At 45.5% G+C, this 24,794-nt stretch overlaps 1 protein-coding gene across 1 annotated transcript in view; it reads right to left on the reverse strand.

Annotated features, from left to right (window-relative positions):
• The window catches only part of AP1B1 (adaptor related protein complex 1 subunit beta 1), a 37,461-nt gene extending 26,783 nt beyond the window's left edge, over nucleotides 1-10,678 (reverse strand). The window contains exon 1 of the mRNA XM_027863456.1: nucleotides 10,585-10,678. The gene's annotated coding sequence lies outside the window, so the exon portion shown is untranslated. The remainder of the gene's footprint in view (nucleotides 1-10,584) is intronic.
• Nucleotides 10,679-24,794: the final 14,116 nt, after the last annotated feature.

Here is a 24,794-nt window from a genome sequence, read left to right on the forward strand (position 1 = left end):
CTGAGTTCAAATGCTGCCTCAGACACATAACACTCACAGCTGTGTGACCTTGGGAAAGTCACTTAACCATGATTGCCTCACAAAAATAAAAATAATAATAATAATAATAAATAAAGAGGTAGTCTGGCCCAGTTGGGTTTGGGGGCAGAAGGCCCAGGTCTGAATCCCAGCTTTATCATTTACTATCCACGTCACTTTGGGTAAATCGCTTAAACCTCAGGACATCTAAATTCTAAATCCATCATCAAAAGGGCACAGAACATGCTCAAAAGAAAGCCTGGCATCCACAGTCATCCTCTCCAGGGAGTCCAGCAGTTTCCAGAAGGCTTTAGGAAAGCTCCCCAAGGACAGAGTGCTGTCCCACCTGGTGGGCACCCAGGGCTTAGGTTCAGGAAGGGAGCAGTCTACCTGTTCTCTGTACAGAGCACTTTCTGACCTCAAGACTCTGGAGAAGCTAGTGGTGGCTGAGATGACCTGGTGTAAAAGGGCTTCAAAGTCCACCCTTCTACCTCTTCAGGGGAGGGCACCCCACCGTGGGCCTGAAGGCCTGCAAGGCCCTGCAGTCATGGAAAAATACCTAGTAAGCACTCACTGTGGGTCAAGCACTGGGCCTTGGCAGTAACAACCCACCTTCCACCGCACCTCCTAGCAGCCGGTGTTTGGACAGTGGCTGCAGCCTGCTTGTGTATGGGCGTTGGCTGCTGGCAGCTTCTGGAGGGCAGAGCCTGTTTTTGCCCAGTGCCTAGACCACGTGACCAGACTGCCTGAGGGGGTGCAGGACTGAGGGGTGCTCGGGGGCTGCCAGCTGGTTGCTTTTTTCCTGGTATAGGAGGCATGCGGGGTGCCTGCCAAACAATTAGGGGTGGCTGAAGGAAGCTACCAACAAAAACTTGGGTCCCTCTGACCTGGCCTTGTTCAAGAGGAGTCCTGACATGTAGGACAAGATCAAGAAGGTGGAATCAAAAGCCCTGGGCTGACTTCCACCTCCCCCACCTTGTATGTAACTCTTGGGCAAGTTATAGCCTGAGCTTCAATTTTCTCATCTGTAAAATGGGGGTATTCATTCTTGCCCTACCAACCACATCCTAGCAAATGATTTCATGTACATGAATGCTTTGGAACTGTAAAAGCGGCAAGCTTAAATTTTTAATTTGGGCCAAAGTTTGCTCTCAGAAAAAAGGCCAGTCCTCAACTCTGAGGAAGTAACCAAGGCTAAAACATTCTCTGGAATGGAAAGCCCAAATCCTCATTCCAGGCTTCTCCTGGTCCTGCTTCAGCTGGATCTGAGGCTAGCACACTGCTCCTCCCCACATATAAGTGATGCCCAGCACTGGCCTGTATGGAACTTTGGACATGTAAACCCCAACATGCCCCACACCCTCCACTTCACTGGTGAGCTAAGCCCAGTGTCCAGCCAAGAGGTGAAAGTCAGGGCCCGTGCTAACACGCTGCCCCTCAAACAAGGATCTTTTCTTTAATATTCTTGTTACTGATTATTTTTTTCAGTAGCCTCATTCCTAAACACATCCTCCCCCATCCTTAGCCTCAGAGCCATCCCTTGTAACCAAAAAAAAAAAAAGGGAAGAAAGACAAGAGAAAAATTGCAACTCTTTCAAGGAAACTCAGTAGAAGGCAGTGGCCTGGGACTTGGCAGTGAACCTTCTCCGGCCCAGGGTTAACAAGGCAGTCAGGTGATGGGGCTGCTGAGGCTGCACATATACCTCTTTATCAGGCTAGGGACTCCCTGTGCACAGGGCGCAGCCCAGGGACGAGCCTCAAGCTCCCTCCTCGTCTAAAGGCACTTGATACCCAGGATCGCAACCCGGCCCTCGAGAGCCTGCTGGGACTGAATTAGAGGCTATTTTAGCGCAGACCGTCCAGCCTAAACAAAGGGAAATCCCAATTTAGTAACACACCTGGTAAATGCTAGGTCTGTGCCAGTTTATACGTTATTGCTCCCGCTGGGAGTGGATAAAAACTGATTACTCCAAAAAGCAATCTCTTGAGACACATGAGCAGCTAAAAGCTTCAAAATTAAAAGGGAAAAAAATCCAAGGCAGGCAAATCCTGACACTGTATGACCTTGTTCTTGTTCCTGTCCTGCGGTTCTAGAGAGGAATCCAGGATTGGAGGGGGGGGCCCCACCAGTCTGCAGGCTACACACCTCTAAGCTCCCTTCCAGTCTATCAGGGAATTCTCATGCACTTAAAGCAAAAAGAGAAAGAGAAACTTTAGGAGAACAGCAAGCACTCCCGCTCCTGTAGCACACTGGGGCTCCCCACTGCTCACCGACCTATGAGAGCAAGGAGAAGGCAGGGGCCAGATCCCAGGGAAAGGGCCAGCAAAGGAGCCCCTAGGCCTCCTCAGCAAGCAGCCAACTGCAATTCCTGCAGGCCCCGGAGGCCAAGCCCTGGCTCCTTGCAATGGAGAGAGTCAGAATACCAGGCCCACATTCAAATGCTGGCTCTGACACTGACTCGATATCCACCTGAGGTAAATCACCTAACCACTCTGTGCCTCACTTACTTCATCTGCAAAATGGAGCACGGTCCAACACTAGATCTATGCTCCTCACACTCCTGTCCTATTCCCCATTCCCTTTGGAATTTCTCAGGACATACCAGAAGGCTCTGGGCACCCAAAGGAAGCCCCAAGAAACACTGCCATCCCAGGCAGCAACCAGGCTTCTCAACCATCAGCTGGGGCCATTTCTGTGGGGCTAAGTTTAGCGATCCGCAAGGGGCAGGTAGGTGGTGCAGTGGTTAGAGCATTGGCCCTGGAGTCAGGAGGGCCTGAGTTCAAATGTGACCTCAGACACTTCACACTTACTAGCTGTGTGACCCTGGGCAAGTCACTTAACCCCGACTGCCTTGCAAAAAATAAGTAAATAAAAAGTTTAGTGATCCACAAGTATTGCGTGTGCACTCTGAACACTGCCATCTGCTTGGCACTGAGGGGGCCACAAAAGAAAGAGAAGACAATCCTCATCCTCCAAGATCTTACACCCTGCTTGGGATGCCTAGTCTCTCTCTCTCTCTCTCATACACACACACACACACACACACACACACACACACACACACACACAAAACATCGAACTACCTATATGTGGATTACACAGTTGCCCAGATAAACAACAGAGGCCATAAATACAAGCAAAGTTCAGCCACGGCACACATCACTGTGCCCTCATGGAGGAGAGAACATTCCACTAAGCCAACATTTCCTAAGTTCCAGCTGCGTGCCAGGCCCTGGCTTTGGTGCTGCTGAAACAAAGATGAAATATGATACAGCTATGCTATACACAGATAATTATGACCAGAGTAAGTTTGGAAAAGGAGCCCCGAGTGCCATGAGAAACCAGAGGAGGTAGGGATCACTTTCCACTCTCAGAGATGAGGATAAGCTTCATGGAGGCTGCAGGACCTGGAGGAAAGGGGCTCTTTTCATAGGAGGAGCCAGAGATCCCAGGATGGGGCTGTGGAAGATGTGAGCAAAGGCAGAGTCAGAACAGAATGGGCAATAGTGTAAAATAAGCCTGGAAAGCTAGGCTGGAGGCCGACTGGAAGGCCATGGCCTCAGGTGGATACTTCCTATTGGAGGGTTTGGAGCAGAAGAGGGAGGAGTGTGAAGGATGGAATAGGGAGGAGGAAAATGGAGGCAGAACGACCAATCAGAAAGCCAGTAAATTAATGCAAGCAAAAAGTGAAGGGCCTGAGTCTGTAAAGGGGATGGAGGCTCTGAATAACCTGGCTGATGGCGACAATGATGATGCTAGGAACCAAGATGGAATTAGGCTGGACCTTGAAGGCTTTGGCCACAGGGAGGGCATCCCAGGCAGGGGGGAGGGGAGGAGCAAAGACCTGGCATGAGGATGGAAACAAGGAGGCTTGCCTTCATGGAAAACCGAGGAAACCCAACATTGCTCAAGTAAAGGATTCGCAGTGGAAAGCAGTGGGAGATAAGGGTGTCACGGTTGGAGAGCCCTGATTAGGGAGGGCCTGGAATGCCAAGAAGAGGAATCTGGATTTTATCTTGGAGGCAATTTTCTGGGGAAGAGTGCTCCTGCCAGATAGCAAGAGATAAAACCTCAGCTCTCCAAGACTGGCCTCTGAAGGAAACCAGTATTTTGTGAACTGACTTCAGAGAGAGGGCAATTACCCAGACTTTCCATCCCTAGACTCAAGAAAAGGAACAAAAATGACTCTGGTGGCTCAAAGGTACCTTTGCTATGACTGGCAGCTAGTTTTTAGGTTACTGAAACTCAATATATCAGCCCCCAAGCAAGTGTTTCAATAGACGACAGAAGCTAAGTAAATAAATGATAAAAGGGAAAAGGAAGGACAAAAGGGTGGATGGGCCTGAAAGTCAAGCTACACCCTCCTCTTCCCACCCAGGGCAGTCTGCCCCTCCCCTGCTACCACAATGAAAACAGAAGCAGAGCAACCACTGACTTCCTGGCACAGGCCAGGGGCCCAGAGGCCAGGAGCCCAGGGGCCCACAGGCCAAGAGCCCAGAGACTAGCAATCCACAGGCCAGGAGCCCACAGGCCAGAGGCCCACAGGCCAGGGGGCCAAGCCTTGATGCCTCTCCCTCTCAACATTCATACAGTTTCTCCCCTTTTAAAGGGTCAGGACACCCAACTTAGCCAAGCCGAACAGGTCAACAACCTGCTATAGCTAAGTCCTGCTTAGACCATCCCAAGTATATTTAGGTCTTCGAAGCAAAGGTATTTAATCTCACTTCCCAATCCAATTGGGTCGAGTGGCTGAAGTGTTCAGAAATTCACATGTGAGGTTTTGGAAATGACTGAGATCTGATGTGCAAATCAACATCACATCTACCTCCCATCTGCATGCCATCTCTCGAGCTTGGCACGAGCCCCCCCCCTCAGTTGGATGGTGAGGTAGGTAGAGCACTGGGCCCGCAGGAAGACCTCAGTTCAAATCCAGCCTCAGACCTTCTTAGCTGTTCAACTCTGGGCAAGTCACTTCACCCCTATCTGCCTCAGTTTCCTCATCTGCAAAATAGGGATAACAGCACCTACTTCCCAGGATTGTTGTGAGGATAAAATGAGATTTCCAAACCTTAAAGCACTATGTAAATGCTATTATCTGCTGCATGAAATCTTTGAGTTCTGCTAGTGCTAGTGTCTCTCCATAGCACCTTGTCCTTATCTACTTTGTGTATACGTGTTTTAATTCACTTTGTACTCGTGCTGCATCGACTTACACAAGCATTTGTCTACCTCATTAGAAGGTAAGCTCATTGTGGGTAGGAATTTCTTTTTTGTACTGGTCCCCCCAGTGCCGAGCACACTGCAGAAGCTTAGTAAGTACCTAGTGGTGAATGCTGGCAGCATTTCTATGGTGCTTTATAAATGTTAACTCACTGAGCCTCCCAACAGCCCTGAGAGGCAGGTGCATGGGGCAGCCAGGTGGCACACTGGGCAGACTTCCGAGCCTGCAGTCAGGAAGCTGTTGTCATTTCAGTCTGTCTGACTCCGTGACCCCATTGGGGGTTTTCTTGACAGAGATACTGGAGTGGTTGGCCATTTCCTTTTCACAAGTGAGGAAACTGAGTTAAACAGGGTGAAGTGACTCACCCAGGGTCCCACCGCTAGCACGTGTCTAAACTGGATTTGAACTCAGGAAGATGAGTCTTGCTAACTCTAGGCCCAGTGCTCTCTTCACTGTGCCACCCAGCTGCCTCCAACACTACATAAATCTTAGCTATCATTATCATCATGACTATTCTTATCCCCATTTTACAGACAAGGACCTGAGGTAGACAGGGGTAAAGTGACTTGTCCAGGGTCACACAGCTAGTAAGTGCCGGACGCAGATTTGAACTCAGCTCTTCCTAACTCCAAGCCCAGTGCTCCATCCACTGTACCATCCCTAGAGATTCTTTAGAGAAGTTGCCTCATTTTGCAGAAGGAGAAACTGAAGAGTGGAGAGGGCAGTGAGCTGCCTAAGGCAATGATCTCTCTCCTTTAAGAGCCCACAGCTCTAAGAGTCACAAATGTAAGTCTCGGACCTGGGACGATAGAAAGGCCAGCAGACGGACTCTGGCCGGGACCACACTGCAGTCAGTCAGCTGAAAGAACCCCGATTTCAGGAAAGGTGCTGATGCAGAGTGCAGGCCTGGGGCCCTGGATAGAAGCCAGCAGCAAGCAGATGCAAAGAAAGACCAGGAGACCAGTGGCTACGGTGATTTGGGCCCCTTCTCTGGCCAAGTGGGCAGGCCTCTAACTTACACGACTTCTTTTTCCTCCACAATAGCATGGAAGGAGTCCAGGCTCAGGACTTAGGTGAAAGGAACCTGGCCAGCGGACACCAGTACAGCTTCCTAGGCCATGGAGTTTGGGCACCTCGACCCTCGGCATCCATGCCAGCCCTTGGCATCAGAAGGTAGCACTTGCCACCACAGCCACACATCTCCTCACCTCCTCCTGTCTTTCTGGGGCCTAGGCACACTGTGGCACAAAGGGCAAAGCAACGGATAGCTATGAAGACAGAACACACCACTGCCGCCTGGAATAGCACAGGATGGGTGATAGAGATGACAGCACATTCACAAACTGTTTTAGGTTCCCCAAGGGACGGGACCTATGATCAAGTCAATCACTCTGCAAACATTTATTAAATGCCTGTGTTTAGGTGGCATTCCCTTATTTGCTTGCATAACCAACTCTCCGTGGAAAGTTTGCTCTTTTGTTAAGAAAGGAGGTGACAGGAAGGAAGCTGGGAACTGATAATTAAAAAGACCATGTCAACACCCTCCACTCCCAATTATCTATCTGTGACACACAGTATTATCTGGGCAATGACACGTCCCATGGATAGCTAGCTTTCAAGGAAACCAGATGCCAACTCAGCTTTCACAGGAACGCTGAAGAAGAGCAATCGTGCCTACTGGGCCACGCCTCAAGTATTTCATAACGAATTTGGTGTTTTCCTAGGAAGCCAACAGCCAGACCATTTCAGAAGTTGGTGTCTGTTCCGTGGAAAATACCTACAAAAATAAAATCTTCTCAACCAGGGGTGGGGAACCTGCGACCTCGAGGCCACATGTGGCCCTCCAGGTCCTCAAGCGCAGCCCTTACCTGCAGCCTCGAGGCCGCAGGTTCCGCACCCCTGTAGACCCTGGGCTTGGCTAGTTAGCAAGAGCAGGATCTTTTGAACACCCCTAAGAAGTGAATTAAACAGGGTCTGGAAAGCCCCAGAACAAAGTTTTCTGAAGAGGGAAGGAAGACTGCACACAGCAATGCCTGAGTGGACTTCCCTCAGGTGCTAACTGGGCCAAGGGACAAAGCAGAAAGCAACATTCCTCTCCACAGGAAGCTTCTCCAGTCAGCAGATGTGTGCCCCCTGGAAGAAACAACTCTGGGGCCACTAGGGGTACTAGTCAACGGGCAAAAGATGGAGGCCAGAGGTGCCCAGTGGATGATCCCCAGGCCCAAGAGACACCAGCTCTGAGTTTCATCTGGTTTCTACCACCCATGGCCAGGTCACTCCATCCTAAATGCTCCCTTGTTAAGTGGGGGATACAGTAATGATTAGCAAGTTTCTGTTAATTGGATGTTACTAGGAATAAAGATCCCTAGGGAAAAAAAAGGCACCATGGTAATATTTATATCACAGCTTTCTTAACAAGCATGTGGAAATACTCATACACTCACTAATGCTTACAATACCCAGAAGGGGGCAGCTGGCAGCAGACATTCTTTCCCATGTTACCAACTGAGAAACTGAGTCAGGGTTGGAGAAAGTGAGAATATCAGCAGCAGCATCCAGGCTCAAATTAAGGCCTTCTGACCTGTAAGCAAACAAGGCATCACAGCAGAATGGGGAGCATGATTCCTCAGACAAAAAAGTAAGACCTGACCACATCTCTGAAAGGGTCACACTGACCTTTGTTTGGGTGAAACATCAAAGGCTGCAGTCAGGGAAGGCATTCCAGAGGTCAACTACCCAGAAGGTCAGAATTCTAGCCCTGGAATCAGTGTTGGAACTCATCTACCTGTAGTGCCTGGTCTGTAAAATGAACAGGCTGCGGGGCACAGTGGAAGAAATGCTGAATTTGGAGCCAGGAAGAGCTGGGCTGCAAGCTTATCTCTGACACTAGTTGTATAACCATGGCAGGCAAATAACAACCTGTCTACTTCAAAGTCTTAATCTGTAAGTGGGCATAAATAATACCTGTGTGGTGCCATGAGGTTGTTATGAGGCTCAAATGACATGATGTCTGTAGAACATTTTGCCAACCCACAGAAATGTTGACTCATCATTAAATCTACTATCCCATGATCTCACCTTTTTACAGATGAGGAAACCAAGGCCAGAGAGTGAAGTAACTGAGGCAGGGTCACAAAGCTAGTTTGTAGAAGAATCAGGTCAAGAACTCAGCCCTCCTGACTCCCCATCAGGTGTCCTTTCCATGACATCACACTCGATTTCTATTCTTAAAAACACCTTCCCTGACCCTCTCTTCTACAACTTCATGGCCCTCAGCAGACATGGCATATTTCCTTATTTTCCCCTCTTGCCAAGGAGGTCAAATAACTCATTCAGAAAGAGTGGGATTGGGAGCTAAAGCACAAATCTTCTGACTTCTATTCATCTCATCCAGGCAGATGACAACAGACCCAGGCCTCACGAAGGCTCCAAGGCAGAACCCATAGAGTAATACACTTGCATTCAAGTCTCACCTCAGAAACTTCCCAGGTAAGTGAACATAAGCAAATCACTTAACCTCGGACAGCCCCAGTTTCTGAATCTGTAAAATGAGGATAATATTGGTACAGGGAGGCAGCTACATGGTTCAGTGGCTAGAGCGCTGCTGGGCCTGGAGTCAGGAAGACCCGAGGTCAAATCTAGCCTCAGACACCTGGGTAAGTCACTTAATCTTTGTGTGCCTTAATCCACTAGAGAAGCAAAGGACAAACTTCTCCAGCATCTTTGCCAAGAAAACCCCACAGACAGTCTGGGTCCACAAGGTCATGAAGAGAATAACTGAACAATAACAAACCTCCTCTCAGAGTGGAGGTAAGAAAAGTTCTCTGAACACATTAAAGCAATATAGAACCTGAATGATTACTGCACAGGTCCTAGGAAGTGCATGAATGAACAGCGATCACTTAATACTTCCTCCCAAATTCCTAACACTCTCCAACACCTAACCCAGTCACCTTAACAGAACCCCCTCTGCGTTCTTACTCATCTCTGCATCTTCAGTAAACCAGAATCCCCAAAGAGCAGACACCCATCTCCAGCCAAAGCCCTCAGACGGCCCTGGTCAGGGGCAGAGGCCCTGGGGGGAAAAGGCAGCAAATCAACAAGCAGTCCTTCCGGCTCCAAGTCTTCTGATCACCTGCCAGCCTCAGGACAACAAAGTCCTACTTCTCCAGCATTTTAAGGTTGACAAAGCACTTTCTTGTGTCTAATTATCCTCATTTTACAAATGAGGAAAGAGAGCCCCGTGGAAACGAAGCTACTTGCCCAAGGTCACACAGACAACGAGGAGCCTCAGAGTTCAGAATCTGAACCCACATCTCCTGACCCAAGTTCAGTCCCTCATCACCACAATTCAATTTAATAAACACTGATTAAGTGACTGTATGTGCCAGGCGCTGTGCTAAGTACTGGGGGTACAAAATGGAAGGAGTTCCTGCCCCCCTGGAGCTTCACGCTAGGTCCCCCCGGCAGGCGGTTGGGGCAGGTGAAGTTCAGGTAAAGCCCCAGATGGGGGTCCTACACAAGCACCTGACACTGTCCATCTCCCCACACCATGGGGCCAGAACTGAAAGGGACAGTAGAGGTCAGTCACCTACTCCCCTCATCTTACAGACGAGGACACCTTGAGACGAAGTAACCTGCTCAAGTTCACACAAGCAGTAAGGGTCAGAGGTCAGGTCTGGCCCCCAGTCCCTTGCCTCAAAACCCGGAGCACCAGGAAGAAGCAGGAGAGGTGGTGGTGTTCTGGATACCTTGCCTTGGGGTCCGAGGGTCCCGACATGGCCACTTACCACCTGCCTGAGTGCAGGAAAGCTCTTTCCCGCTCTGGGCCTCAGTTTCCCCATGCGTAAAAGGGGGGTTATGATGCCAGCCCTGACCCTCAGCTGTGTACCCCTGGGCAGTCACTTCCTCCCCCTGGGCCTCGGTTTCCTCTTCTGTAAAAAATGACGGCGCCGGGCCAGGTGACCTCTGAGGTCCTTCCCAGCTCGCACATTCCGTGAGTCCGGGACAGGCGGACTGGGGGAATGAATGAATGAATGAATGAATGAATGAATGCAGGGGTGGAGGGTGGCAGGCCGTCTCTGCCCCCCACTGTTCCCCCCCTTTTTTGCTCCCCCCCGCATTGGGGGAGAAGGGGTGAGGGAAGGGGGGATGGTGGGGGCTGCGCCCCGTTCCCCTCGCTCCCCACCGCCGGCCTCCCGCTCGCCGCGACCTCTGACCCCTCGCGCCTCGGCCCGCAGCCCCTCCCGGGCAGAGGCGGCCGTTGGTCGCCGCCACCCCCCTCCCAGGCCCCTGCCCCGGCCCCCTGACCCTCGGGGCCCTGGGGGTTTCCCCCTCGGCTCGCCTCGGCTGGGCTGCACGACGTCCGCGGTCTCGGCCCCGCGCCTGCTCCGCCGGCCTCTCGGATCCCTCCGTCCGCCCGCTCCGACGCCGGCCGTTCTCTGAGAACCGAGGCTGTCACCTGCCGGGCGGAAGTGAGCCTGCGCGGGGGCACTTCCGGTGGACGCTCGGCGCGGGGCGGGGCGCGGGCGGAGGGGGCGGGGCCAGAGGGGAAGAGGCGGGAGAGGAAGCGGGAGGGGATAGGGTCGCAGAGGGGGCGGAGCCAAGAGGAGAGGAGGTGACGGAGGAGAAAGGGGCGGGGCGCTCGCGGAGAGGGGCGGAGCCAAAAGGAGAGGAGGCGGCGGAGGCGGTGGAGGCGGGAAGGGCGGGGCGTGCCCTTGCTTAGGCGTTAACCCTTCTGGTGCCGCCTCCCAGCCCCAGCAGAGTGCCCGGCCCGTTGATGTAGGACAAAAAAATCTAGCTCTTCTTGCCCTCCAGGAGCATGAACTCTACCAGATCACAGGGTCTTAGATCTACAACTGGAAGAGACCTTCAGCCAATCAACGAGCGCCTACTACATGTACTAAGCGCTGGGGATGCGAAGAATGGCAGAAGCTAGTCCCTGCCCTCAGGGAGCTTACAGTCTAATGAGAGAGACAACATGTAAACAACCATGTAGGAATAAGATACAGGCTGAATTCTCATAGGGAAGGTGTGCCACAATTAAGGAGGATGGGAAGGCTAGGGGCCAGGGATATAAAGACCACAATCCAATAGTCCCCACTTTCAAGGAACGTGGTGTAATGGGTAGGGACTTGGAGTGAGACTGCCTCTGAGACTGGCTATGTGAACAGAGATCTCTGAGCCTCAGTCTCCACATCTGTAAAATGGGGTTGATAGTACTATATACTACCTACCTCATGAGGGGCAGGGCGTCTTAGTGAATTAGAGGGCTAGCTTGGGAGTCAGGGAGATCTGAGTTTAAGTCTGACTTCTGACTTATATTGGCTATGAGACTGTGGACAAATCATTTAACTTCCCAGTGCCCCAGGCAGCTATTTAATACTATAGAGTTAGGGAAGGAAGGTGCTGATCTACCTAGAGGAACCAAAGATATCACAGGTCGGCCCCTCACTCCCCTACGCCCATCTCACCCAGCCCTTCCCACCTCACAGGGTTGTTGTAAGAATAAAATGAGCTGCTGCATGTATTTTTCCTGTACTGGATAATTGATTTTTTTCCAATTTTATTTTATTTTCCATCCCAAAATCTCTCTCCACTCCCCCCCACACTGAGAAGACAAGAAAAACAAAGTCTATTACAAATATATATATATAGTTATTGTTATGAAAAACAAATTCTCCCATTAGCTTGTTCAAAAAAAAAAACACATCAGAAAGATGGAAGGAAGGAAGAGAAAATATGCCTCTATCTGCCCTGTCCATTAGCTCCCTTTCTGGAGGTGAGTAGCATTTTCTACCGGGAGTCCTTTGGAACTGTCTTGGATCATTGTATTGCTAAGAATAGCTAAGTCGTTCACTGTTAATCACCACACAATGTTGCTGTTACTGCGTACAATGTTCTCCTGGTTCCGCTCACTTCACTTTACATCAGTTCATGTAAGTCTTCCCAGGTTTTTCTGAAATCATCCTGCTCATTATTTCTTTTTCTTTTTTTTTTTTTGGCAAGGCACTTGGGGTTAAGTGACTTGCCCAGGGTCACACAGCTAGTAAGTGTCAAGTGTCTGGTCTGAGACTGGATTTGAACTCTGGTCCTCCTGACTCTAGTAGGGCCTGCTCATCATTTCTTACAGTGCAGTAGTATTCCATCACAATCCTATACCACAACTTGTTCAGCCATTCCCCAATTGATGGGCATCCATTTAGTTTCCAATTCTTTGCCACCACAAAAAGAGCTGCTATAAATATTTTTGTACACTATAAATATTTTGTACACCCACATTTTGTGGGTCCTTTTTTTCTTTGAGGAAACTCAAAGAAAGTTTTGATCCCTTTGGGTTATAGCTATAGGGGCAGTATTGCTGGATTAAAGGGTATGCACAGTTTCATAGCTTTGGGGGCATGGATCCAAATTGCTCTCCAGAGCAGTTGGACCAATTCATAGCTCAACCTGTTTTCCTACATCCCCTCTAGCATTTTTCATTTGCCTTTTATGTCATCTTAGCCAATTGGATAGGTGTGAGGCAGAAGTTCAGCATTGTTTTAACTGATATTTCTCCAATTAGTGACGTAGGTGCTGGTATGTGCAAAGAACCTTTAACAGGTAAATGTTAACGTACTATATAGCTGTCATCAGGTCTCAGATGAGCTCATTGGTATTCACATTAACAATGGAAGGCTGGTATTAAGTCTCTATTTTACAGCGGAGGAAACCAAAGTTGGAAGATGAATATGTGGCCCAAGGACAAGGACAAGCCAGTGGGAAATGTGAGTGCCGCGCTGGCAGCCCCCCCTCCCCCTCCATCTCAGTATTTTCAGACCCCTTCTTGGTCTGACCCTCCTTTTCTCCTTACAAGCTCCACAGAGCAGGAGATCTAAAAATAAAGAGATAATGAGAGGGAACTGGTGCTAATCCCATCAGCTGGTAATTACAGTTTGCAAAGGCAAGAGCAGGAAGCTGAGGGGTTTCAGTCTCTTTTCTCCCCCAAATGCATCCCTTCCCCCACCCCAACATCCCAGAACTCAGCTTGTAATAACAGCCTCCACCATCTCCCTACTCTAAATACACGTTCCATCCCAAACTCTTGACAACATTGGGCAGCTGCTGCCCAAGCCACACCTCTAGGAATGATCATGAACTTGACCCAACCTTGTCTTCCAGACAGCATGCACATGGGGACAAGCATAAGCCCTTGCTTAAGGGATAAACCCAAAGGGGTTCAGAAAATTCCAATTCTAATAATAATAACTAGCGTTTGTATAATGCTTTAAGGTTTGCAAAGTGCTTTATAAATGCTAGTTTTATTCTTATGATAGTGGGATTAACTATGGGTTCATTCATTCATTCATTCATTCATTCATTCATTCATTCAACAACCATTCACCAAGGGTCTTACTACATACAAAGGACTATACCAGGCATTGGGGAAGATACAGAAGACGGTAACAGATAACCCAAACTCACTCTGTCCTGAGCCCTCCGATCTTTTCTCTCCACACTCTCTCTCTTAGAGGACTATCAGATCAATTGGTCAATCAATGAGCATTTTTTTAAAGGTGCCTACTGTGTTCCAGGCACCATGCTTGCTGCTGGGCATGCAGAGTACAGAGTGAGACAGTTGACATCTCTTAGCAGTTCATTCCTAGACTTAAAGATCCAGAGGTTACCCCTGTCCCGAGCTCCAGTTCCCATTACCAGTGGCCTGAGTCATTACGCTCTGCTTATTAGAAATCTCAACTGGATGTCCCATAGGTCTTTCAAACTCAGCGGGGCTAAAACCAGACTCGTCATCTTTTCCCCTCTTCGGAAATTCTCTTTTCCCATTAGAGGCGCTATCATCCTTCCAGTAACCCATTTTTTTAATCTTAGAATCAGCCTCAGCTCTTTCCTGTCCTTCACCGTCCCTCCCCCCATCTAATTGGTCACCACATCTTACCAATTCCATCTCTATAGTATATCTGACATCTGTCCCTTTCTTTCTACTCATTCCACTATGACCATAATTCAGGCCCTCATCCCTTCCCATCTAGACTATTGCAATAACTTCCTAATGGGTCTCCCTGCCTCCATTCTCTTCGCTTTTCCAATCTGCCATTCATATAACTAGTAAACTGATCTTTCACATACAGGACCAGAACTTGAGAGTTGGAAAGTATCTTAGAGGTCACCTAATCCAATTCTCTCATTTTACAGATGAGGAAACTAAGGCCAGAGAAGATAAATGACTTGCCCAAAGCAACCTATGTAGTATTGTTCCCTCTTTTGTCCTAATTTTCTTTTTTTAAAATTATGAATTTGACAAACATCAGCAAACGTGAACATTTCAAACATACAGAGAACACAAAAAAGAGAATTACATATGAAACTGTGAATCTCTATTACAGATTATTTCTTTTTTAAAAAGTATATATTTACACTTTCTTCCTTCCTTTCTTCTTTCTTTCTTCCTCTCTCCCTCCTTTCTTTCTTTCCTTCCTTCTTTCTTTTTTTCTTTCTTTTTCTTCTTTCCTTCTTTCTCTTTCTCTATCCTTCTTTTAAAACATCTCTATCACTGTAGGCATGTTCTTAAAGCACAGGTCTGATGATGTCTCTTCTCTGTTCGAGCAGCTTTAGCTGTATCTCCTATCTCCCAGAGTTGTTGGGAAGAACGTATAGCATAGTATGTAAAGTATCTTGCAAACCTTTAAGCTCCATGGAAATGCTAGTTATTATTATTATCCCATTCACCACATTGATTTTCCAAACTTTTACATCCTTCCTCAAACCTCCTATGACTCTCGTTCCCTCTACTCTCTCAACTGAGAAAGATTGAGGCCATTCACTGAGATCTCTCTCTCCTTAGAGGCAGTTAGTAGCCCAGGAGATAGAAAACCAGACTCAAGTCAGAAAGTTCTGAGTTCAACTCTGCCCTCAAACATTTAATAGCTATGTGACCTTGGACAAATCACTTCACCCCTGTTTGCCTCAGTTTCCTCATCTGCAAATAATAGCACTTGCAGAATTGTTGTGAGGATCAAACAGGATAATATTTGCTAAAACACTTAGTAAAATGCTTGGCACATAGTAGGCTCCATATAAATACTTATTCCCTTCTCCCTTCCTCCTCATCTCACATCATCTACATGCTCTGTACTACTAGTTTCTCCTTTATCCCTGACACGTATAATGAGGTGACCACTCTCCTTGCCAAAGCTAACCCTCTACCTGCACAAGACATCCCATTTCATCTCATCTTCTCCAGTACACTGATCTCTCTCCCATCCCCATGCTCTCACTTATTTTCAGTTTTTCTCTGTGTCTGGGCTGCTTTCCTCCTGCCTACAAACATGTCCATCTCTCCTCCATGCACAGAAACCCTCATTTGTTCCATCTGTCCATCCCTGGTAGCTGTCACCCAATATTTCTCCTCCCTTTTGTGGTTAAACTCCTTGAGAAAATAGGTGCCCCACTTCCTTTCTCCTTACTCCTTTCTTAACTTTACGGTCTGACCTGTGATCTCATCGTTCAACTGCAATGGCACTCTCCAAAGTTACCAATGATCTCCCAGTTGGCCTTTTCTTCATCCTCATTCTTCTCTACCTCTCTGCAGCCTTTAACATTGTTTATCACCTTCTCCTCACTGATACTCTTTTCTCTAGGTTTTCATGACCCCTCCCCTCCCGGTCCTCCTACTTGTCTGACTGCTTCTTCTGCCTCTTTTGGTGGACCTTCATCCATACCATGCCTTCTAACAGTGGGAGTTCCTCAATGCTTTGTCTTGGACTTTCTCCTCTTCTCCCTCTATATTATTTCACTTGGTGATCCCATCAGCTCCCATGGTTCCAATAATCGTCTTTATGCAGGTGACTTTAAGATCTACTTGAGTTTTTCTTTTTCAGAAACATCAGATACTTTATTACTGAGTATAGAACTACAATGGAAATAATGACAAAGGCTCAGAGTTAATTGTTATTCAGTCGTGTCAGATTCTTTATGACCCCATTTGGGGTTTTCTTGGCAGAGATACTGGAGTGGTTTGCCATTTCCTTCTCCAGCTCATTTTACAGACGAGGAGCTGAGGCAAACAGGATTAGGTGACAATAGTATAATTTTTAATAATAAAATTTAGTTTTATTTTATTTTCAGCTCTGAATTCGCTCCCTCCTATTCCCTTTTTCCTCACCCCTACCTTCTACATTGAGAAAGCAAGGAAAACAAAACCTATTACAAATATGTATAGATAAGCAAAACAAATTTCCACATTAGCCATGTCAAAAAAAAAATACTCCTCATTCTGCACTCTGAATCCATTGCCTCTCTATCTGGAGATAGGCAGCATGTTTCATCATGAGTCCTCTGGAATTATGGGCAGTCATTGTGTTGATCAGAACTCCTAAGACTTTCAAAGTTGTTTGTGTTTACAATATTGCTGTTATTATACAAATTATTCTCCTGGCCCTCGTTTCATTTTGCATCAGTTTTTACATTTCTTCCCAGGTTTCTCTGAAACCATCCACTTCATCATTTCTTATAGCACAGTAGTATTATGTTACATTCATGTATCATAACTTGTTCAGCCATTCCCTGAATGATGGGCATCTTACCCTCAGTTTCCAAGTCTTTGCCACCATAAAAAGAGCTGCTATAAATATTCTTGTACATATGCGTCCTTTGCCTCTTTCTTTGACCTCCTGGGAGTATAGACTTAGTTGTGGCATTATTGGGTCAAAGGGCATTCATAGTTTAATAGCTTTTGGGGCCTAGTTTCAAATTGTTCTCCAGAACTGCTAGACCATTCATAGCTCTACCAACAGTGCATTAGTGTTCCAGCTTTTCCACATCCCCTCCAGCATTTCTCATTTTCCTTTTTTTGCCATTTTGGTCAATCTGTTGGGTGTCAGGTGTTACCTCAGAGTTATTTTAATTTGTACTTCTCCAATTATTAGTGATTTAGAACAATTTTTCATATTACTTCTTACTACTTAGATTTCTTTCTCTGAAATCTGCTTATTCATATCCTTTGTCCATTTATCAACTGGGGAATGGCTCTTTCTTTTGTAAATTTGGCTCATTCTCTATATGTGTTATAAATGAGATTTTTATCAGAAAAACTTGCTGCAAAGATTTTTCCCCCAGTTTCCTGCTTTTCTTCTAATTTTAGTGCTATTGGTTTTATTTGTGCAAAATCTTTTTTATTTTATGTAATCAAAATTATCCATTTTACCTTCTGTGAGTCTCTCTCTCAGAGAGACTGGTCATGAACTCTTCCTCTACCCATAGATCTGACAGGTAATTTCTTCCATGTTTGGCTAATTTGCTTATGATATCATCCACTATGTCTAAATTACGTACCCATTTGGAGCTTATCTTGGAATATATTGTGCAATGTTGGTCTATGCCTAATTTCCTTTCCAACCTTCTTACATATTGCTGCCTTTTACAAACTCTATATTTAGGCCATACTGGGCTACTTGCTGTACCTCAAACACAGGATTCTATCTCTCATCTCCCTGCCTTTGTACTGTATGTCTCCTATGCCTGGAATTCTTTCCCCTCCTCACTTGTGTCTCTTTGATTCCCTGGCTTCCTTCAAGACCCAGCTCAAATCCCACCTCCTGAAGGCCTTGCCTGGTCCTCTCACTCCCAGGTGTGCAAAGAGAGATGTACAAAGGTGAAAGGGACAGGCCTTGGCACCATATTAGATCTGGGGGAGGGGGGAGATAAGAAGTCCAAGATGGCTCCTATGTTGTGAGCCGAGGGATGAGAGGATGGTGGCACCCTTGACACTAATAGGGAAGGTGGTGGGAGGGAGGGTTTAGGAGGAAAGATAATGAGTTCTATTTTGAACATATTGAGTTTAAGATATCTACTGGATATCCAACGTGAGATGTCTGAAAGGCAGTTGTAGATGCAGATGGAGGTCAGCAGAGAGGTTGGGCTAGGATATGTGGATCTGAGAATCATCTGCATAGAAATGGAAATTAAATTCGTGGGAGCTGATGCGATCACCAAGAAAAGTAATATAGAAGGAGAAGAGAAGAGGGCCCAGGACAGAGCCCTGAGGGACACCTGCAGTTGGAGGGCATGATAACCAAATTTCCTCTTTGCCTAAGCTTATTCCTTCAATTGCTTTTTCTAGTATTATTGTTGTAGCTAGCATTACTGTTGTACCAACAGTAATGGTGATAATGGACATCCTTGCTTCACCCTTGATCTTATCAGAAATGCTTCTAGCTTATCCCTATTACAGATAATACTGGCTCTTGGTTTTAGATAGATAGTTATCATTTTAAGGAAAGCTCCATTTATACTTCCCAATGTTTTTTTTTTTTAACAGGAACGGGCATTATATCTTGTTAAAAGCGTTTTTCATCTGTTGATATGATCATATGCTTTTTTCCTTGTCCTTGTTATTAACATGGTCGGTTATGTTTTTGGTCTTCCTCACACTGAACCAACCCAGCCTGCGTGTTTAGTATAAATCCAACTTGGTCGTAATGTATAATCTTTATACTATGTTGCTGTAGTCTTCTTTTATTTACATTGTTTTGCATCACTATTCATTAGGGATATTAGTCTATGGTTTTCTTTTTCTATTTCAGCTTTCCCTGGTTTAGTTATCAAGGCCATATTTGTGTTGTAGAAAAATTTTGGTAGGAGTCCTCTTCCTATTTTTTCAAATGAATTATATAATACTAGAATTAATTGTTCTTTGAATGTTTGGTAAAATTTACTTGTAAATCCATCTGGTCCTGAGATTTTGTTTTTAATTTGAGAGTTCATTTATGGCTTGTTCAATTTCTTTTTCTAGATAGGATTATTTAAACACTTTATTGCTTATTTTGTTAACCTAGGCAACTTTTATTTTCGTAACTGTTCATACATTTTATTTAGATTGTCAGTTCTGTTAGCATATAATTGGGTGAAATAGCTCCTAATGCTCTCTTTTATTTCTTCATTATTTGTGAATTCACCTTTTTCATTTTTGATATTAGTAATTTATTTTTTTTTCTTTCTTAAAAAAAATAAGTTAACAAATAGCTTGTCTATTTTATTATTTGTTTGTTTGTTTAAAAAATTCAGGTTTTTCCTGGAAGGACTTACATGAACTGATGCTGAGTGAAATGAGCAGAACCAGGAGAACATTATACACAGTAACAGCCACATTTTGCAATGACCAACTGTGACAGACTTAGCCCTTCTCAGCAATGTAAGGACCTAAGACAACTCCAAAAGACTCATGATGGAAAATGCTATCCACATTCAGAGAAAGAACAATGGAGTCTGAATGCAGATTGAAGCATATTATTTGCTCTCTCTCTTTTTTTTTGTTTCTTCTTTCTCATGGTTCCTCCCATTGGTTCTAATTCTCTTTTACATCATGACTAATGTGAAAATATGTTTAATAAGAATGCACATGTAGAGCCTATATCATATTGCACACCATCTTAAGGAGTAGGGAGGGTAGGGAAGGGGAGAAAATTTAAAACTCAAAAGCTTATGGAAGTGAATGGTGAAAACTAAAAATAAATTAATTTTAAAATTAAAAAAAATTCAGCTTTTAAAAAAAATCTCTCCTTTGATTATCAGGATTTCTATTTTGGTATTTAACTGGAGATTTTTAATTTGTTGCTTTTGTAGTTGCATGCCCAATTCATCCATCTGTTCTTTCTCTCTTTTATTGATAAAAGTGTTTAGAGGTATAAATTCTCCCCTAAGTACTGATTTGACTACATCCCCCAAATTTTGGTACATTGGCTTGTCATTATCTTTAGTGAAATTATTGATTATTTCTATTTGTTCTTTGACCCACTCATTCTTTAGGATTAAGTTATTTAGTCTACACTTAATTTTTCATCTTTGCTTCAAAGGTTTTTTTATTGCATTATAGTCAGTAAAAGATGGATCGAATACTTCTCCTTTTCTGTATTTCTGGGGGCATTAAAACATTTTTTTAACATTCATTTTGAGTTCCAAATTCTCTCCCTCCCTTCAGCTCTTCCCCCACCCGTTGAGAAGGCAAACAATATAACACCATTATAATGCAAAGTCGTGCAAAACAAAGTTTCGTATTAGTCATGTTTTCAGCATTTGTTTGTGACGTTTGTATGGTCAGTTTTTGAGAAGATTCCATAGACAGCCGCGAGATGGGTGCCTGTTGTTTGGTCAGGCAGTCATGCCCAACGCTTTGTGCGTAACCCCATGGACCACAGCGTACCAGGCCCTTCTATCCTCCCCCGTCTCTCAAAGTCTGTCCACATTCATGTTAATTGCCATTTCATTCTCTGCCGGCCCCTTCTCCTTTTGCCTTCAACCTTTCCCAGCATCAGGGTCTTTTCCAATGAATCCCATCTTCTCATTATGTGGCCAAAGCGTTTAAGCTTCAGCTTCAGTATTGGTCCTTCCAACGAGAAATCTGAATTAATTTCTTTAAATATTGACTGATTTGATCTCCCTGATCTCTAGGAGACTCAAAAGTCTTCTCCAGCACCATTTTGAAAGCATCAATTCTGTGGTGCTCAGCTGTCCTTAGAGTCCAGCTCTCACAGCCATGCATCACTACTGGAAAAACCATAGCTTGGACTGCACAGACCTTTGTTGGCAAGGTGAGGTCTCTGCTTTTTAGTCTGAGCTTTCCTCCAAGGAACAAGCTTCTTTTGATTTTGTGGCTGCAGTCGCCATTTGCAAATATAAAATCTAACCCTGCTTTCACTTCTTCTCCCTCTATTTTCCAGGAAGTGATGGGACCAGTTGTCAAGGTCTTAGTTTTTCAAGTCAGCTTTTACATCCTTCTCTTTCATCCTCATCAAAAGGCTTCTAAATTCTTCTTCACTTTCTGCCTTCAGATTGTTACTGTTTCTGCATATCTGAAATTGTTGATATTTTTCCCGGCAACCTTAATTCCAATTTTTGATTCATGCAGTCTGGCATTTTGCATGCTGTGCTCTGCATATAAGTTAAATAAACAAGGTGACAATATACAGCCTTGTCATACGCCTTTCCCAATCTTAAACCAATCAGTTGTTCCATATTTGGTTCTAACTATTGCTTCTTGGCCTGTATACGTGTTCCTCAAGAAACAAGTCAGATGATCTGGTCCTCCCATCTCTTTGAGGATTTGTCTCTTCAAAAAACCAGCCTGTCTCCTGGTAATTCTCAAAGAGGCAGAGGAATTAGAGACTAAATTACCAACATTCACTGGATTATGGAGAAAGCAAGGGAGTTTCACGACAACAACAAAAAAAATCTACCTGTTTCATTGACTACGCTAAAACCTTGATTATGGATCACGACAAAGCTGTATATTGTCACCTTATTTATTTTTTTTCACTTTTTATCTTTTAATAATATTTTCCCCAACTGCATGTAAAAACAGTTTCTAACATTCATTGGTTTTTGGTTTTTGTTTTGAGTTCCAAATTCTATCCCTCTTTCCCTCCCTGAGCCAGTAAGAAATCTGATATATCACCTTAGTTATTTAACTTATATGCAGATTACATCATGCAAAATCCCAGGCTGGATAAATCAAAATTAAGGTCTCTAGGAGAAATTTCAGCAGTCTCAGAAACGTAGGCGATACCACTCCGATGGCAGAAAGTGCAGGAGAATTAAGAAGCCTCTTGATGAGGGTGAAAGAGGAGAGTGTAAAAGCTGGCTCGAAGCTTAACATCAAAAAAAACCCAACCAAGTTCATGGCACCTGGTCTCATCATTGTTGTTGTGCAGTCATTTTTCAGTCACATCCGACTCTTTGTGATCCCATTTAGAGTTTTCTTGGCAAAGATACTGGAAATGTCTGCCATCGCCTTCTCCAGCTTATTTTACAGATGAGGAAACTGAGGCAAGCAGGGGTAAATTACTTGCCCAAGGTCACACAGCTAGTAAATGTCTGAGGCCAGATTTGAACTTACAAGTCTTCCTGACTCCAGGCCCCCCATTTTATCCACTGCGCCTGGAAAATAGAGGGAGAAGAAATGGAAGCAGTGTCAGTTCTTATATTCTTGGGCTCAAAGATCACCTCGCGCAGTAACTGTAGCAGTGAAATTAAAAGATGCTTGTTCTTTAAAAGGAAAGCTATGGCCAATCTGGACAGCATAAGAAAAAGCTGACAAAGGTCCATATAGTCAAAGCTATAGTTTTTCCAGTAGTAATTCAATTATGGGTTGAGTCCAAATTCTGTCTTGTGAGAAAACTTGAATAAAGTGGGAATTGGGAGAAAACTTTATGGCAGTGTTTGAACCTGCCATTACATGGCTGGGAAACTGGACCACCTCCACCTTTTGCTTGGAGATCCCTAACTAAGGACTTGGGTTATGCCGACCAGAAGGTCAGATTCAAAGACTGATGCAAGGAGTTTTCTCACAATTGTACGTGTCAAGCAATCCATATGTTTTATCTGAAAACTGGCCCCATACTGATCCATCCATGTTCCTTTGTTTGCAGACACTTGAGGGGGGTAGGGATACCTCCTCTGATTTCAGGGGGTTGCTCCTGTTTGCTTTCCCCCTCCCAACTTGGAAAGTCCCTAAAGTTTCCTCTAATTAGAACTCAGATTACCTGATGTTGTATTGTTTCCTTTTTTTGATGTGTAAAAGTCTGCCTCCCCTCCGCCCTCCCTCATATTCAGGGTCCAGGACCAGCAGGCAGTTGGCATGCATTGCTTACTAAATCAATATGCTCAGAAGATCGAAACCTTATTTCCTCAATCACTTCATCTTTCACTCGCTACCCGGGGAAAATGTATTCAAGTCTAAAGACCACGTATGGCAAAGGCGTAACTCAACTAATAACGTGGCTGGATGGAAGTCCTTTGGACCCTCCGTGGAGGCCTCATGACTTCTCCTTCGGTGCAGCTCTCTGTTGGGCTCCAAAGGTCAGGACGCTTGTGGAGTCCTGAAGCTGCCTCTCCTTAGGGTGTGTACTTAGCCCTGGGTTCTAGAGGGAGATGCGACTGTCAACCATGGCTGTTCTGGTCACACTGTTACCAGCAATGATGGGGAGCCCAAATCTGCCACCTTTTCTGAGCTCACAAGGTTGTCTTCTGGTCACAGGGAGAAAGACAGAGACTTTCTCCTCCTCCCAAATGATGTCCTCCAGGGGCTTGGCCAGAGCTGCCCACCATGAGGCTGGCCTGCTGTTGGAATACTGGGTTCTAAACTGGCTTGTTGTTTTATCAAGCCCGCAGAGGATGATTGATTCTCTTCAAGGAACTCCAAGACATCTCTTGTGCAAAGTCTTCATCTGATTGTATCTAACATTCCAAAGGACTTCATTCCTCCCAAATTAAGGATTTCTTTTCACTCGATTTATACCTTTGATTGATTCAATGAGAGTGTCTAGGACATATCTAGTTTACACTTTTAATGGATCAATTGAGTCTCTAACACAACCAAAGAGGCTTTCCCACCTGATAAAGGCCTTAGGATCCAGAGCAGTTTCCCCACCCTGGTGTAGAGGACCCTGTTAGTTACATTTGCTGAGGCTGGGGTTAAAGGCAGCAAAGGTGGGGAGAGAGATTGAGTCCAGATGGAGTGTCACACTTGCCTCTCTCCCATTGGACCTACCTTTGGAGAGCCTAGAACAGTAACAAGCAATTCATTCAGCTGGATGCTGAGACGCACTGAGAAAAAGCAACTTCAGGGAGCTTATCCTCACTGGGGACAGTTTCCACATATGGACCCTCGTAGTCCAGAAGAGGCAGCTGGATTGCTCAGTGGGCAGAGTTCAGGGCCTGGAGTCAGGAAGACCTGAGTTAAAATCCAGCCTCAGACATTCACCAGCTGTATGACTTTGGTCAAGTCACTTGCCCTCTGTTAATCCATTAGAGAAGGAAATGGCAAACCACTCCACATCCTTGCCAAGAAAGCCCTGTGGACGGTATTTGTGTGCTAATGGTCAACAGGGTCAGGACGAGTCAGACATGACTGGACAATGAGAAGTCCAGAAGAAAGCTACTTTGAAGGGCAATTTCTTGAAGGCTCCAATCTAATCCAAAGCTGTGAGTTACCCTTTTGACATGTGTACGCTCCAAGTTTGAACCCACCTTCTCCTGGACTCCATCTGTACTTGTCGGAGAGCGTCCCAGATTTTTGGGGAGATGTTTTTGTATTCTTACAATATCTCTTCAGTAAATACCCTTTCTAAAAGCTAATTAAGTCTGTGATAATCAGTGGGAAGTGCACCAGATGGGGGCTTATGAGCAATAGTGCTAGAAACCTCCGTCATTCAGATTTACTCTTACAACCTTGAGGGGAGAAGTAGTTCATCCTCAGAGGCAACCAGTGGTGCAGTAGAGTTGTGGCTTGGAGGCAGGAAGACCTGAGTTCAAATCTAGCCTCAGACACCCACTAGCTATGAGACCCTGGGCAAGTCATTTAACCTTTGTCTGCCTCGGTTTCCTCAATTGTAAAATGGGCTTGATAATAACAGCACCTTCCTCCCGGGATTATGAGGATCAAATGAGATAATATTTGTAAAGTTCTTAGCATAGTGCCTGGCATATAGTAGATACTTAATAAATGCTTGTTTTCTTAACCTTACATTGGAGGCAGGAATTGGCGAAGGAGTAGCAGAGGAT

Source organism: Vombatus ursinus, unplaced genomic scaffold (assembly GCF_900497805.2).
Source record: "Vombatus ursinus unplaced genomic scaffold, bare-nosed wombat genome assembly UNPS02001287.1, whole genome shotgun sequence".
NCBI lineage: Eukaryota > Metazoa > Chordata > Mammalia > Diprotodontia > Vombatidae > Vombatus > Vombatus ursinus.